The following is a 17,689-nucleotide window of genomic DNA, read 5'->3' as shown; positions in this document are numbered from 1 at the left end:
TTATTTTTGACTTAAAGGTAATAAATTTAAATAGATGTCTTCAGTGGGCACTTTCAGCTTACATTGTTGATCTGAAGGCTATCTAATATCGGTAGTAGATAGGTTTAATTAAAGGAGTGGCTAGCAGAATTAGATAGATGTTAGTCAAGAGTAATAGTGATTAAGCCAATCTGAACCTGTAGAGCTGTTCATGGTGCCACTGTTTTTATAAAGGGAACAGCCCCTAACGTGAGGGAAACACAGACCTTTGTCTTCAAATTTAGGGAAACTTGAACTTCAACATCTATGTTTATTTCTGTAAAGATAAAAAAGAGAAAAAAAAGACTCATCCAGAGAAGATTTATCATTTCAGTTGAGGATAACTTTTTTTGTTGGTGATAAGGGAAGGGAAAGGTGGGTTAAAGAGTAAAGCAATTAAGATTAAAATTTGATTACACCCAATTAACGTTGGGAACATGAATAGAAGCACTGTAGTACTGATTGATTCTTTTCAGTATGATGAAAGTGAGTTGCACGTAATTGACCATTGATGTGACAGCAAAATGAAGGACTGTGGTCATACAGTTAAACCTGGTTGTGCCAGCTCTATGGCAGCTTCACTGTGTTTACAACAGTGAAAAGTAGTTGCCAGAACCTGTTCCCAGAGCTGGTTTCCAGGATCCTCTATGAATTTTAAGCCCAGTTTACCACATCTATGGATGTTGTGTAAGATATGCCAAGCTTTCTTGCAACCATATTTGGTTTGACTTTACTGTGTAATTCCATTTGAGTAGGAATTCCATCCAGCAGGAAAAAAGTGACTCAGTCTTTCTCCCAGAATGGTGACTCTTTCTTCCACAGCTGAGAACTGTGGCTCAATTGTTTGAAAGAGATGAAAAGCAGTTGGTTTCTTATCACTTCTTACATGTAAGAGTGAATTGTGGTTGAAATTTCAGTTGAAATTTCAGTTATATAAAACTTTAACAAAAATTTTACTTTTTTGTTAATTACTAATGGCATGCACTTGGAAAATGGAGACCTGACTGCCAATTTAAATCTCTGCTGTGGCCAAAGAGCTTTAAAAGACAATACCCATCCTTGTCCATGCAGAAAGAGTACCCTGAAGCTATTAATGGAAATGAGCCATGAGACAAATTATTATAAAATATAAGGGAGGGATTGTTGGCTGAAGTTGGGCTGTGACTTAGGAGTGCAGTGTATCCCTTACAAGGTGTAATGGATAACCCAGCACTGCCTGTTCTAGGGCTAGTAGGGCAATATAGTTATTGCTTCTGTCACTTGTTTTCTTAGAAATCAGTATGACAGTTTAGTTTTATTATCTGAAAAATATAATGCATCATGAAATGGCTACTGCAGCAAAATAAGATACTGGAAATTTAAATTAACTTCAACTGAAGTCAAAAGCATAGTATTATGATGGTACATGCCAAGAATGACCAGGATAAAATATTCTGTGCAGGTGTAGTTTTGATATAAATAGTAAAAAGAAAAACAACCCAAAACTTACCAGCATGGTCTTGATATGCTTTCAAACATGAACGTGTATAACTAGATATAAAATCATGATTATTTTGTTTTATCTGAGGTTATCTATGGCCAGAGAAGGTCACTGTGATTAAGAAGAAATATAATGATGGACAAATTACATGGAATTATGTAAATGTAACCATTTGCTGTTATAAATGTGTTCAGTCATGGTTCAGAATCACTTATAGCTCAATGCCCACGGTAATGGGCCATGGTAGTTGCTTTGGTGCAGGGAGATAATGTTAAGTTTTCTCATTCCATATCTGAATATAGGGAGACAAAAAAAACAAACCCTCCAGTTTCTTCTAGTGCCAGAGCTGCACTAAGGCTGCCACCGGTGTAATTCAGTGATGGAAAAAGAAGATGATTTGTCATAAATGAAGCCATGGTTGACTCAAGTATTTGAACTATAGTATAAATAAGGCAATATTTTAAAGGCAACACAGCTATTAAACAGTAATGAAGAACTGAAAAGCAACTCTGCATAATCATCATTTGGCTAAATGATGATTTCACAGATGGAAGAGCAGATGAAATTCAGCCAAATGATTTTAGGGGCAAATGAATAGGCAATAATGTACTTAGGAAGCATTAGCCTCTCCTCATTCTCAGAGACAGTGACCCATTGTTCACAATTAACAAACACTGAGGCACAAAAGGGACAGAGACAGTGGCTGCCCAAGTTCAGATCCACACAATAAAACAGGCACAGAAAACTGTACATTATGCTGTATCTTGACATAAAACAGAACCTTCAATTACTTTCATGCATTCAGATTAAAATGCAAGCCCTGCTAAATCACAATGAGTTACAATTCTCCTTCTGGATCTGATGAAAGTCACTTTTGCTATAAGTTAAAGGATCATTGGTTAGGTAGCAGTTTAGCTATCCTTTGCTCATAGCCTTCCTCGAGCACAAAGAAGCATGCAACAGAGACCAGCCCTTAAATGCCAGATTGTCCTTGAGATCTGAAAGCTCAGAAATCATGCATTGTTATCTGTTTGCAGCAAAACAAATTTAAAAATGAGAAACATGTGGCAAGAACGTGAACCAGTAAAAACCCTAACTGAAAGCTTCAAAAATGAGTTACTCCTTTCATGTTGATAACTAACACAGAAAAAACTTTGAAGAGAGAAAAATGTTTGCCTATAAATAGATAGACAATACTACTGGAAGGGAAAGCAAATCCTAATAACTCCAGTAATTCATCATCATAGATGGGTAAGTTTAGAAACAACTAACTTAAAACTTTTTTTCTTTTGCAAGCCCAGAACAAATTATATCTCTATTATGATTATTATTTTGTCACACAGCAATGTAATTAATACTTTAATCTTGGAAAAATAGAGAATTACTTGCTCCTTCATTTGAGAATATTTCACCCTGTAATATGTGTCAAAAGTTGATTTTAATGCTGAGGCTGTCACATTAGTGTTCTAAAACCTACAGTGCAATAAAAGGGCAAGTAAATGCTTTGCAGTAATGGTAACGTGGGAAAAAAAATGTTTTGCAGGTGCCTACCATTCTGAATATTTTACATTTTTGTGTGAAATGTGATACTTATGGAAATAAACAAAGTAAGTTTAGAACTACCGTGATCTTTTAGCACATCTGGGCTTGACAAGCAGTTTTTTTTCTGTAGTTTCCCAGTAGCTTATACTATCCCCCCCTGCAAAAGTACAGACCTTTAAAATCATTGATATCATGGAGAAAAAGAAGATGAGATTGCTACTTATTTATTTGTCAAATGCTAGAACAAGAAGTCTGGACAATTAAATTGGATAATTGGATAATTAAATTATCAGGAAGAACGTTTAAAAGCAATCCAAAAGATATCATTTGGAGGTGAAGAATTTGCAGAGCTAAATGTTGGAAAACCATAGTTGATTGCATTTTATGTTTAAGGATGAAATGTAGGCGGCTATAACCAGAAGGACTACTGTGCTATACTTGGCTTTTTATTATATTCTTTCCTTTGATATTTTCTACTGGTCAAGCAGTGTACTGCAGGAAGGGTGGATCTTGGGTTTTTAATCCTGTGTTAGGTCAGGTTGTCTCTGGCCCATCATTTTGCTGACGTTGTACAGTCACATCATGCATGACACAGTATGTGATGTCTATTTTCTGCGAGAGCTTGACTACATTCTCCTCTTCTTAGAGGAAAGGAGAAGGCAAATGTCTTCATTCTTCTTGTACTGTAAATCTGAAAAGCAGGCATGAGAAAAAATCAGTCTCATCCCCCTAGACATCTCAGAAGAATCCTTGGGGCACAAGAAAAAAAAAATAAAATAACATTCTGCATATACTAGCCCTTAAGGAGGTACATGGCTTCTACTTCCTTTCCAGGCTCCCAAAAAATCAGTACAAGTAAAAAAAGCAGTTTGGGGGATGAGAGTGATGTGTGTGAACAAACAGAAGATGATTTTTCTATCATAATATAAGAGAATATAATATAAGAGAAGAGAAACAACCAAATTAATGTAATTGCACCTGTTCAACTCGACTTTGCTTTCAGGAAAACTAAAATATAGATATACTAAGACCTGAAATGCAATCTAGAATTGCAGAAAGCTCATGTAAGTGTTTTAAGATATAGTGAAAATGAATGTGGCAAGCCTCTAACTAAGAAAGCCTCAGAATACCTATTATAATGTTTTAAGGAGAAGTACGGTGGAACTGGTTTTTTCAGTGCTGGAAGGTTTCCAGAAGGATTCAAAAAGTTTTGTTGGAGAAAGGAGGAAGGTATAATAATTACTTAGCAAAATTTGACTCTAAAGCTAATTAGTTATATTTTAATACACAAAGCATAAATTTGAAACAGTATCTTTGTGTGCGTGCATGTGTGTGTGTGTTGGTGTGTTTTCTGGGTGTTTTTTTTTTTCAGATACAATGGATCATTGTGTGGGTACTGAAGATGAAACAATACTTGAAATGTAAGTTTGCCAGTTTTGAGTGACTTTCATTAAAAAAAAAAAAAAAAGAAACGATGTGAGAAAAAAAGTTATCAATATTTTTGGCATGTATACAAAAAGGTGTCATTTTTGTAGAACTCAGAAATAGTACGTAAGTAGCAGCAATATGGGCATGGAAATAAAAAAAAAAGTTCAATTTTTTCAGAGATAAAGTCTGTGAAATGAATACATGTTATGCATACTGCATACTGTAGTCTAGTTAACACAGCACTACATTAAAGATTAGCAAAATATGTCAGTATGTATTCATTTTTTTAATTAAAAATTCTGGTTCTTTAACAACTAATGAATATCCAGATAGCAGACATTTCATAAATAAAGTTTTGGTTCCTGTTTTGATAATACTAGCATACTTTGTGTTTTCTTTGTTAACTTGTCTAATCGCTGTATATCTAAGCAATCTAAAACTTGAATTTGTTGCATTCATTATGATTTTCACACTTTGAGTTGAGGATTTTTGCAGCTTAATGTTTCCAGTATATTTTAGAAAACATCCCAACTACAACTCAAAATTTCACCATGAGCTACATTTCAGGCAAATTAGTCTTTCCCTCCCCCACATGACATGAAAAAAAAAAAGCAAACAATTTTTTTCCCCATACTCTTGAATCTTTAAAAGTAATAGAACCATATGGTTTGACACTCCTTGTACTTAACAAGAGTAAAATAATGACTAGTAGTGTTGCACAAGGCTAAAAATTTGTTTGCTTTAATGCCCAGCAAAGCAAAATGTCTTGAAATTTTTCTCATAATGCTGTAAAGGAGGTTAAACTAAAAGATTAACATATCCTGCCCTCCCATGACACGAAATGCTGAAACTTAAATATTCCTCTATTTATTTGTGCCACTTCTTTTATTTTGTAGACTAGTTCTGGGGAAGGTTATAAATAGAGCTTTGTGCATGTAAGTAACAAAAAACAAACTGACCCTACTTATGAAGTAGCACAGAGCAGGAGAAGGCAGGCATTTTAAACTTCAAGTCACAAAAAAAAGCAATTTTTGTCAAATTTACACTGCCAGATTTTAAGTCTTGAAAATGACATGCCTGGAACAATGCACACTTAAATGCTGCTAAATCTGACAGCCCTAAAAGCTCTACAGGAACATACATTTATATTTCTAGACTTTATGCCATTAAGCTAAACTAAAATTAAATCCTTTGGTAAAAACTTGGCTGCATATGAATAAGTATTTTTTAACATTGTTAAGGGAGTGATAAAAAGCCTACTCTGGAAAAGGAGAACTAATGAGGGCTGACTACTGATGGAGATAGATAGCTGACCATCTTTGAATGCACTGATGTCTAGAAACATTGGAATGGAAGAGAACATTTAAATTCTTGGTCAACCCAGGTAAAAACCAGCCCACACTTCTGAGCTGAGAAGACATGACTAACAGGATCCAGATGAAAGAGGAGCTCAGCAAGCTCATCACATCACTTGTGTTGCTGCTTCCAGAATGATGTGTTCACATTTCTGCAATGCCAGTATCATAAGTTTAGCTGCAGCCTTCAGCATCGCTTGTTGGCCACTTAGGCAGAACACCTTTGCTACATCCGTCAAAGCCTGCTTATACAGGCTTGGATAGCAATATGGCCTGACTAGAACCCTACCTGGAAAAAGTTAAAAGCTCTCTGTGGACAGGAGAACAGGAGTCAGGCTGCTTGTAGGATGATCCTTCCTTATTCTGTTTGTTAGAATATGGCAGTTACTGTTATAATATGCTCTAGGTACACTGCTTGGCAAGAAAGCTATGGACAAGGCAGAAGATAAAGTTAGTTTCGTTCAAAGGTGATAAACTAAGATCTCCACCAAAAACTAGACACCAACGCTCTGCAGACAGATACAGCCATTTATTTTAGATGGAATTCTAAATTCATTGCTCTGGGAAGGCTTTATTCAGATTATACAGAACTTGATCAAAAAGAGGTTACACTCAGGCATCAGGCCAACAAACAGTTTATATTCTACCATTATTCTCCAGTTTATTCATTAGTGCAGTTAATCCTATTGCAAAGTTTAGTGTGCATGTAGAAATAGCTCTGCTGGAAAAAAGACTTCACCCTGGCTTGGTTGCAGAAAAGTTAATCAGTCAATGAAACTGAAAAACTAGCTGAACTGGTTTTCCAGGGCACAAACCAAGAAAAGTGAGAATGAATAAAAGGGCTATCCTCAGAGTGGGAAGGACAAAGGAGTCTGAAATGCAAACCTCCAGTGTTTTATCACACACAAGAACTGTGTGATATTCAGCAAGATATTTAAACTATAGACTGTAGTATTTGTACACAAGGTATTTAGATCAACGAGGTGTGCCAAGCAGGATGGAGGAAACATCCTGGCGGAGGGCTCTGCTCGTGCTTTCTTAATGTAATTAGGGGAAGGGAGCTTCACCTGTAAATTATTCCAGAAAGTGCAACCTTTAATACTGACATTTATCAACGACTCTTAGGGAGCTGGTGTCAAAGCCCCATTTCTGCTGATCTAAGAAAAATGAATAAATGATCATCTATTAGGGTCCTGAGCCAGCCATCATCCTTGAGTGAAGGAGCTGAAGCCTCAGAAAAGATGTCAGTAGTACCAGATGTAGGCCAGTTGGTCAGATCTGCCTTACATTGCTTGGAAAAACAGGAAAGATTGAGTAGTTGCTACCAACGGGGATAATGACTTGTTTTGATTCATGTCCATTTCTTGCTTAAAGGCAGGCTATTTTCCATCAGTCTTGGAGACCACAGTGAGAAAGTTTGGGAGAGAATAAAAAAGAGATTACAGTCCACTGGGCACGAGTTTCAAAAATGGCACCTGAATTTGTTGTATCTTGATGACTTAGTCTTTTAGGGGATTCTTTTATCTTTTTTCTTTAATTTTAATGACAATGTGACAATTCTTTGTCAGCGGAAATCCCACCTTTGATCTCTGAGTGACATTTCAAGAATTATTTTTTTCAGAGTATTGTGGATGCTGTACATTTGTATGAGGGATACATAGTACTGATTTTATATATAAGCCTTTAAATCAGTGCAGACTCATGCTGCAGTTTAGGGTTACATGAGACACTCAGATAAGGGAAATATTCTTGATAATATCTAACTCTTTGATACCAGACAAGCAACTGATATCAGCCCTTCAAGAAAATGCAGAATTAAAACTATAACATATATACTTTGGTTGAAAAAGCATCACTTCCTTTTGACAGGGTGTGAAGTGTAATAGATTGATGGAATGAACTGTTCTTTAAAAAGCAGAAGCTTCATAACTCAAAGTAGTTTTCCTAGCTTAAAATAAAAAATTGTATGTTAGTGTTTAATAGAAGACGAAGAGGAAATAAAACGGAAGGAGAGCCTGGCAGTAACCTTCATACAGCCTTGGACTATAGAAAGCGTTAAAAATCAGACAGTAAGACATGTGACAACATCATACAGGAATATAAAGAAAGTTTCTCCTCTAGATACTCTTCTTTAAAGCCTAAAACAGTAATCCACATCAGAAGTTTTAAATTGACCTATCAAGTTCTTATTAAGTATACACAAGATACAAAACAGTTTCTTGCTCTGTTTAAAAAAGAATGATTGGATGCTCATTATTTCTCTCGGGAAACATGTAGCTCACTTAGAGGATTTGCATTTTTACAACACCTTGATGTTCCTGAGTTGCATAGAGATTTTACTTCAGAGGCATCAAAAACCACTAATGAAGCGTTTTTTTGCTGAAGCCTTTTATGAAAGGAATATAACATATAATATTATTGTTGAGGAAGTACCTTTACCATAAATTTGAGTTTTGTCTTTGAGAAAAAAGTCTGCAATTATTCCTAAAGAAACAATAAAGGTTAAAAATGATCTGACTAACTAACCCATTGTAAAGCTGCAAGCAGTATTTCCAAACTGGGTAGGAGACTAAGTGACAAAGCTGGACATCTGACAAAAATTCTTTTTGCAGCCATTTTTGTGCTGTGCTAACAGAGGAATGAACATGGATTATGTTAGCATAAGGCAATTGTCTTTGTACAAGAAAGAAAACCAAAGAAATCAAAAAGGTGCAGGGCAGACAAAGATAGAGATTAGCAGAAGAAATGTAAAATGTAATCCTGGAATGAAAGATGGTAGAATTGTCATGGGTTAAATAGTTAAATTCTGTAAAGATCAGTCATGGGGCCTCTAGTAATCATGAACATGGAAAAAATCTGATGAAATAACTAGTAGCATGGAGATTAAATGCACTAAAAGAAAGCTTGGAGGCATTCTTAGTAGGTGCAGAATTAGGATATTTTTCACAAAATCAATATAGCAAAAATAGAATAAAATTAACAGTGGGCAAGGCCTTTTACTTGCATGATAGGCAATATTGTAAGGTGATAGCTCTTCAGTCTGCTACGGCATAAAAGAAAAATGCCTGCCTGTGACAATGCATTTCAGTTTATAACAGAAAATTCTTTAATTTGCCAAAGATGTTCCCTGTAGAGAATGAAGTAATAATGGCACTATATGTTGCATTTAGGAGAGTTCTTCAACCTAATTTTAGAGAAACTAAGGCGCTGAAATTTATATTGCTTTGAAAGGGCGCTCATTTAAACAGGAATAGGGGCAGGCAGCACAATAACTGGGGAGTTTATTTCATAAAGAAATGAAAACTTTCAGAAATAATAAGGATTGTAGGTCTCTAACATGTAGGCACATTTTAAAAATTAAATTAAATTAATTAAATTACATTAAAATTATACTGCAAGATTTAAGGAACATATTTTGTTTTCTGTCTTGGTTTTTCTATCTTGTGATAGCACAAGCTGAATTTGATGCCTGTATACATACTACAGAAAGAACTTTCCTATAATTTACAAGAATTAAATTGAAAATAATAATAGTATAATAATAATGTAATAATATAATATTAATTATAATATAATATAAGTATATAATAATATAATATAATAATAGTAGTAAAATAATAGATCAATGCACCTAGCTAGCTATTAATGCAGCTAGGACTATAAAGCTCATATTATCTGCCACTAAGAAGAACTGGCAGGTTCTTCCTGATCCTAGGTATTCAGAAGCTTGAAATTCTTTCAGTATGTGATATATAACTTAAAGAAATATAATTTAGCCAAAATACATGCTAACTCATGATTGCCTTGGGATTGAATCCAAATGCATCATTTGAGCTAGTTGTTAATATCATCAGCACAACACAAAACTGACTGCATTTCTGCCTTCTAACCTTTTCATCTGTAGTATCATCCTGATGGCTTAACATTTAGCATTTTACCTCAACAAGTGTGAGTTAGAGATTATAAACATTAGACATTGCTTTCTGCATTATGCTTTTCTAACAACAAAATTCCAGTGTGGTAATAAATAACCTCCAACTTGTTATCCTGAAAAAAAAACCAACCCATATCTAAACATCTTTGCTGCTGCTTAAATATAAGAGTTTAGGCCAGACAAAGCAGTAGATAAAGCCTGGGGCTGCTCAGAGGCCTGAAAAGTCTCTGTTCATCAAGCAGGCTGCTTGGAGGAGACCTTGGTGATGAGTTACCTACAGCTAGACATCTGGAGCAGTCCAAAGGGGAGGAAAAGGCTTTAAATGTTAATTGCTCAGTTCAGACAATCAGCAGGAGTAGTGTGTAGAGATCAGATGATAATGTTAAGCCTAAGAAAACAGTTTTCTGCAGCACTAGGTTGCATTTATGTGCAAATTTGCAGCTCATGAGAATAATCTAATAATAAACTTTAAAGTAAATGAATGTGACTAGTTGAATTTAAGGGATTAAGTAGCATCTTTCAAAGCTTTATGGACACATTACATTTAGTAACACATTAACAACTGATTGCCATCTTAAAGAGCAAATGAAGCCATACCATCCATGTGAGCAGACTTTTGATAAACAATTTACTTTGGTTACATTTAATCCAATGGAGTTGTTCTTAATTGACTTACATCTCATAAACCTTAACTTCAAGGTTCTAAGTAGCCATAACATTTTATTGGGCTAAAAAGCCGAGAGAAACGTAAAAACACAGAATATCCTGGAAGGGACCCGCAATGATCATCAAGTTCAACCACTGGTATTCTTCATTCTCATTCTGGCGTAACAACATGAGTTGATGTATCCTTCTGACAAACCACATTGCACATACCACTCTGAACAGTAAATGTGTATGATTACTACAGAGCTTTTACATTTTAGCAAAGTCTTCTGCTTGGTTCTGAGAGTTGTGTGACAGTTCCACCTGAATGAAATGCTTCAACCTTTTAACAACAGTCAACTTCATCTTCTTCAGTAGTAAATGCAACTATCTTTTCTACTTTCTAAAGTAGATGTTGAAAAAAGATTTGGTAATGATTTTGAAAAGATTCAAAAGAGATCAACTTTCAAAAGTCACAGATGTGAACATAACAATAACAATGAAGTAAAATTCTGAAATTCTTTAAATTTGATTTCAATTAGGAGGTGATTAAGGCTGTAATATACAGAATAAAGTAAGGGAGGGTCCCATTTTTCAAACAGCTGTTTGTTCTTTAAAATCCACACTGCATATTTCAAACTATGAACTGTAAGTTGATTGACTGAAGTGTTCATTATATAAAATATGATGAAGTGAAAATTACAGGCATAAGAAGCATTTGGACATCTTTAACTATTAAGTGAGAACTAAGAAAAACTTATCAGAGAAAAACAGGTGAACCACAAACAGACCAAAATAATTGGTATTTGCTGAGAGGAAATAATTACAGTTGAGTAGCCGGAGTGGACATGCATTGAGGTGTGCCATAAGAGGTAGGATTGAAGTATGAAATAAGAATTAAGAAAACAATTGTTTCTTTAAGGAGGGATTTTCTTTGGCAAATGTTTGCCATTGGCCATTTCTGTACTGAATATCCTACCAAATTTTACCTCTCTACTAGAGACTGCCAAACTGAGAACAAAACAGAAAATGCAGAAAAAAAGGACGATGAAATTCCCAGAGGAAAGGACATTTTTAGAAAGGTTAAAATAATTCTCAAACAAATCTTTTGTACTGACACAGCTCAGTGGTATAAGGTTTGATTTTTCTGATTACCACTTTCTTGCTGACTCCCGTGGTGGTTGCAGTTATGTGAATGTAGCAGCTTTAATGAACAAGGAGAGGAGGGAGATAAACATCAGGGAAAGCTCTGTTGGTGTGCTGAGATACTAATTACATCTATGGAGTATGTGATCCAGAATGGTAAAACTCTAAACTAGATAATGCCTGATTGTCAGAAAAGATGCATATACAAGAGCTCAAACCACCAAAGTAGTGGAAAGGCATATAGCCGTATCTATCTGAGGCATGAAAACTGTGAATCACAGTTAGAAATGAAAACGTACAGTGTTTAAGGAAAAGATAAAGAGACAAAATGGGAAGTTACTTGAAATGCAGCCCATTAAAAGTTAAAGATTTTATGGTTAGTTAAATTACTTTGAATTACTGAAAGATTAAGAACCATGCTTAAGCTGAGTAGTTGTCTTTCACATAAATACATTAACTATAGCCAATTAAATTTGCCTAATCAAGCTTAACAAAGCTACATGCTGTTTCTCATTAGAAAGTCAGTATTTTTAAAAAAATTGACTATTTGAAATGTAATGGTAAAGAGATTCTGTACAGATATCCAAGGGTGCAGCCATCTGACACTCCAGCTAAAAGTAAGTTGATGTTGCTGTTTAACATGTGTCTAATGCATAAGAAATTGTGCTGATTTTTTCTTTTTTTCTTCTTTTTGCAACTAAAAATGTAAGGAAAAGAACATCTGCTTTTGTAAAACTGGAAGTGATGCAAGTTCTATCACATTTCAGGTTACACTACAACACTTTCACTCATGTTCAGTAGCACTAGAGCTGCAATTCCAGCTTTCTTGTGTCAGGTTACTATTGAGCCTTGGAAAAACTGTCAGCTTGAGACTTTAGTATTATCCATAGAATATCCTACGTTGGAAGGGACTCATAAGAACTATTGAGTCAACTCTTGGTTCCACACAGGACCACTCAAAATCCAAACCTGAGAGTGGTGTCCCTTCAACTCCAGCAGCTCAGGGCCATGCCTGCTGCCCTGGGCAGCCCATTCCATGCCCACTGACCTCTGGTGCAGAACCTGTCCCTAACCTCCACTTGACTCTCCCCTGACACAGCTCCATGCCGTTCCCTCAGGCCCTGGTGCTGTCACAGAGAGCAGAGCTCAGCACTGCCCCTCATGAGGGGCTGCAGGCTGCCATACGGTGTCCCCTCAGCCTCCTCTGCTCAGTTCTGGACACACCTGTGGACCTCAGCTGCTCCTCACTCACCTTGCCCTCAAGATCCTTCCTCATCTTCATAGTCCTCCTTTGGACACTATGTAATAATCTTATGTCCTTCCTACATTGTGGCATCCAAAGCTGCATCCAGTGTAGGAGGTGAGGCCACACAGCAGAGAGTAGAATGGGACAAGACCTGCCTTTGCCTGGTGGCAGCACTGGGCCTGATGCACCCCAGGGTATGGGCTGCCAGGGCATACTGCTGGCTCACATTCAACATGCCATCAGCCAGAACTCCAGTGAAATCTATGGTAGTGACTGAAGATGTTAGAGAAGTTACAGCTCTTTTTAAAGGCCTAAGAAATGTTATGTTTATTTCAGTGTGACTCGCTGCAAATACTTATGGACTAAGACTGCAGGATGCTTGGTAAAGGGTTCAAGCATGACACTGCTTCCTAAAAGCATATGGAGTTGAAGAAAGGTTTATGCTTATTGTTGAGATATAACTTGCCAGAAAGATAGGTAACATGTCAGATCTTCTCTAGAGCATTTAATGTAAACATATGATGAACACTGATAAAATCAATGAAGATGTTGTTATTGTCTCCATACTAGGAATGCATCCATGTTACGTCCCATCTCTACTGTGTGAAATTGCTGCAAGGACTTCCTCCTTGTATAGTTTTTGTGAGACGGACTGATGAAGGACAGAAGCAGACCTGTCAGAAGCAGCTCAGAACTGGTTGGTTTTATTCTATCTATTCAGAGTGGGAAGGGGAGGAACACCACTGGATTTTGCCTTAGTGGAGTTTAACTGGAGGCTTCTTAGCATAAGACTGAAATTTGTTCAGTTTAGTGTGGAAGACAGGGAAGTGTTTTAGGGAGCTAGAAAGGCTGCTGCCTGAACTTCTCCAGGGATCACAATATGGTGCATGACTACAGAGGCTGGGTCATGGGGAAAGAGGCAAGTCAAGGGACAGAGCAGATCTTGTTGGCAGGTGTAAGAGTAGACCCTACCTATCAAAGGTGACCCCAATGGGAGACTGGATTTAAGGAGGAAGATTCTATAGTTTGATGTAAGAAAGACACACAAGAAGGACATTCGAAACAGTGAATATGAACGGAAAGAAAAGAGAAGTAAATTTGCATCTCAGTTCCTTAAAATTGTAACAATCCATCCTAGCATACATTTTTCTTTATTTGAACATCAGATACCTCTTTCTATTAAAGAACAATGACAAAAAAACAGAGTCTAAATCTAGTCCTTCAGACTCACCCTCCTAAGCACAATCCAAAATAATGGATAGCAGAATCACAGAATCACAGAACTGTAGGAGTTGGGAGGGACCTCTAGAGTTCATCAAGCCCAGCCCCCCTGCAAAGCAGACCCCCTACAGCAGTCTACACAGGTAGGTGTCCAGGCTGAGAAGTTGTATCTCAACATAAACTCCACTGAAGAAACAAGTCTGTAGCCCAAGAGATATTTTCTAATAGCTAGAAAGATCCTCCCTCATCGTCCCGCTAGATTCCAGATTCTGTTACACTGACAGAAGTTCCTAGAGCTGATATGCTTGGACTAGGAAGGCTTATTAGCACTTCCTGAAAGGAAGTGTGTTCCCAGACATAGCTTCTGACACTGTAAGGTGGAACAACCTAACATGTCATCCACGAAAATGGTTCAGTTTTAAGATTTCCTCTTAAAACATTTCTGCTTCTCTGTGCTTACTTTTTGGAAGAAAACTGTGCCTGCAGCTATACTTACAGTCCTCACTAATTCTATATATTCTACTCATTCAGTGGGAATCTCAGCCTTCAAGCAAGGAACCAACTGAAAAAAATGTCATATTTAGTGTGAGATCAGGAATCACATGGCTGACAAGAAAGATTTGAAAAGTCAAATTTGGAATCCAAGTCCTAAAATACAGCTTTCCCATATATGTTTTGAGCATCAGGTTATATTAGATGAAGTGAACAAATGTGGTCTTGATATCTAAGAAGAGAAGAACCATAGTATTGTTAACCATGCTCTTTTTTTATGCAGCAAGCATGTTCAGTGCTCACACAAATAAACAATCCTTTATGGAGTATCTAAAAGAGCTACAGAATTGAAATGATAAAGTCTCAATAATTAATATCTTAATAATATTTTTAAATTAATAATAGAGCAGAATGTGTATCTCCTGAAGAAACAGCAGTGCTTACATTTTGAGAGCTTGTCCAAGTGACAAGTAGCTGATTTGGAGATCAGAATTATTCATGAGCTTATATTTCAAAATGACTCTTGTTCCTTTTTGGAGAGACAGACCAATCTTTGAGAGCCTCTAATTTGTTTTGAGGTGTCAGTCCTTGAGGGTTTGAATTTTACAGTGTTGGGAAAACAAGAAGTGCTTATTGCCTGTCAGTTTTATTTTATTTCATATATTTACACAAACTTACTGCGAAAATCACACATTTTATTCTGGCAAAGATAAAGGATTAGGTTCCTGATTACACAAATTATAAATATTGTCCTATTATTTTGAGAAAAATCATCATTTGAGGCTTGCCCTTGGGTCTAGTGAGCAAATTAATAATTTTCTGGTCTTCTCCCTGCCTGATGGCCTGATGGACAATGGTATTTTTTCATGGCTGTTTTTCTGCATTACAAAATTTACACAAAACTTTTGACTGTGCCCAAACTTCTGTGATGTCACCAAGCTACTATGGTGGCTTTCTGCAGTAAATATAAAGATGACTATTCAGCTGCCTATTAGTGTAAATTCCATTCCTCAACATGTTCAGGAATTCAGACCTCAGCAATTCAGACCCCATAACCTTTGGATAACTATACTAGTGTACCTCTCCAAATACACTGCTTAAAAAACCCTTAAGTTATTTCCCTGAAGCCACTCTATCAAAAATGACCCTGCCGACAGCAGTTGTGAATCAGTGGTCAGCTTAAATGAATTTTAGAAGTAAAGTCTGCCAATGTAGTAAAAAGTCAAATGAACCAAGAGTTTATTGGCAACTGAAAGCTTAAAAGCTTAAACTAGTCCTGTAAACTGCACTTTTCATGGAAAACACAGCAGGTCATGCAAAATGAAGCACTTGTTTAACAACTTGAGGATAGCAAATAGAATTAAATCCCAGAAAGCTATGCTTTCACACTGTACACATGGATGCTTGATGACTTGTCCTATTGGCTTAGGCAGCCTTTCATAGTAGTTCATAGTCTCTTCTCCATTCACTTTGGCAAATGAAAGCAATCGAGATATTGGATAAGTTTGAAATATCACTTTATATGTATGTTGTTCAATAAAGATAAATAGCTAACCTCATGTTGAGTAAATAAACTTATTTTAATTTCATCTTATTATACAAGTCAAGTCAACTGGACAGGATTTGGAAAAACCTGAATAGTCTTCATATAGGAAAGCCAAGGGCAAGTTCAAGTTCACTTGTGTTAGTATAACAAACAGCACCTACTGCTAGAAATATCCTGCACTAAAAAATGCCCGTACAGAAGAAGAGTAACAGCAGTACACAGAACTTCCTATCGATCGTGATCACCTTGGAAGTCTGTGAAAATATCAACTGCCCTCATACTATGCTCAACAGATTAAATGAGAACCTATAAAAGACATATTGATAGCATTCGTTTGACTGTAACTATTAAAGGTACCAATAAAATGTTGAAGTACTGGAAGTAAGCAAATAAAGTACACAAAGAATTGAAAAAGTTTCAGTCTGTGAATTATATAAATAACTCTGGACCAACTGAACAAGCACAGTACTGAAACTAAGAGAGAGTTGACAGCAGCTCTGTTTATCCTTTTCAAGGACTGTAAGCAAGCTTGACTCAACTTAAATTTTTAATGGAGATCTCCTTAAAATCAATTTATATTTTTGCTCACCAATTTTTACTGCTAGTTCTTATTTTTCTTAATTTCAGTCTCTCCCTTCATCCAGCCTCCCCAGAACACACAAAGGTGAAGAAAAAAGAGGAAGAGTAACTTTGAGAGAAGCAACTGATATGTCATCTCACAGTTGTTCATTCAATTTTTAAAATTGTCTTAATATTGGAGTTTTATGAAATCCCACAAATGAAACAATCACAAAGTCAAGTAAAGCAATGAAATCTACATGCAGAGCCACGTGTGCAGGAATGGCTATCTTGTATACGTGTTTTATAATGAATTGTTTTGAAAATGAGCTATATTGCTACCCTTTTCTGCTATAGTGATGATGAAACTAAAGGTCACTTGTTGTTTAAAGGATTTTTTCTTCAACAATGCTATGATAATCTGACCCGGGTAGAGTAAAAAAAAAATAGGACTGTTTATCCCTGTTGGAATAAGCGACAAGGAGAATAAAGTAGATAGTAATCTTTGTAGAATGCAAGTGAATCAAAGAATATCTTGGATCAAATAGTTTCCATGACCTTCACTATTAATTTATAATTTCTTTGGGGAAAAACAAAATAAAAAAGAGTTGGAGTAATAAAAAGAAACATATCAAAAGTGCAGACAAGAATAATATCTAGCTATGGAGAAATGCACATTTGAACTTTTGACTTCTCTGATGCCTTTTGTCTGCTAATCCATATGTCAGAATGATGGCCAGAATTTCTGACTGGAGTCTTTTATGTATTGATGCACACCTGACTGAATTTTGGTCACTGTGGCCACAAGCTTTGCATGCATAACAAGTATCCACATCTCAGCTGTTTTATTTAGCACTTCATTTCACTGTGTGCAGTGATCTTGGAGCAGTAGTCTGCTGACTTGGTGTTGGCTTGGACAGTTCTGACAGTTCTTTTATTATGGAGCACAGGGCACTGCAGCATATTTGCACTGATTTACTTAGTCATCTTTATACTCCCACTGTACTTGGATCATTTTCATAAAGTGTGCTTTGCTTTAATAGTGGTGGGCTGCTAAAAATGCCCACTGTGTACAGTG

The sequence above is a fragment of the Phasianus colchicus genome, chromosome 1 (genome assembly GCF_987193195.1).
Source record: "Phasianus colchicus chromosome 1, bPhaCol1.hap1.1, whole genome shotgun sequence".
Classification (NCBI taxonomy): Eukaryota; Metazoa; Chordata; class Aves; order Galliformes; family Phasianidae; genus Phasianus; species Phasianus colchicus.
This window is presented reverse-complemented; position numbering follows the sequence as displayed.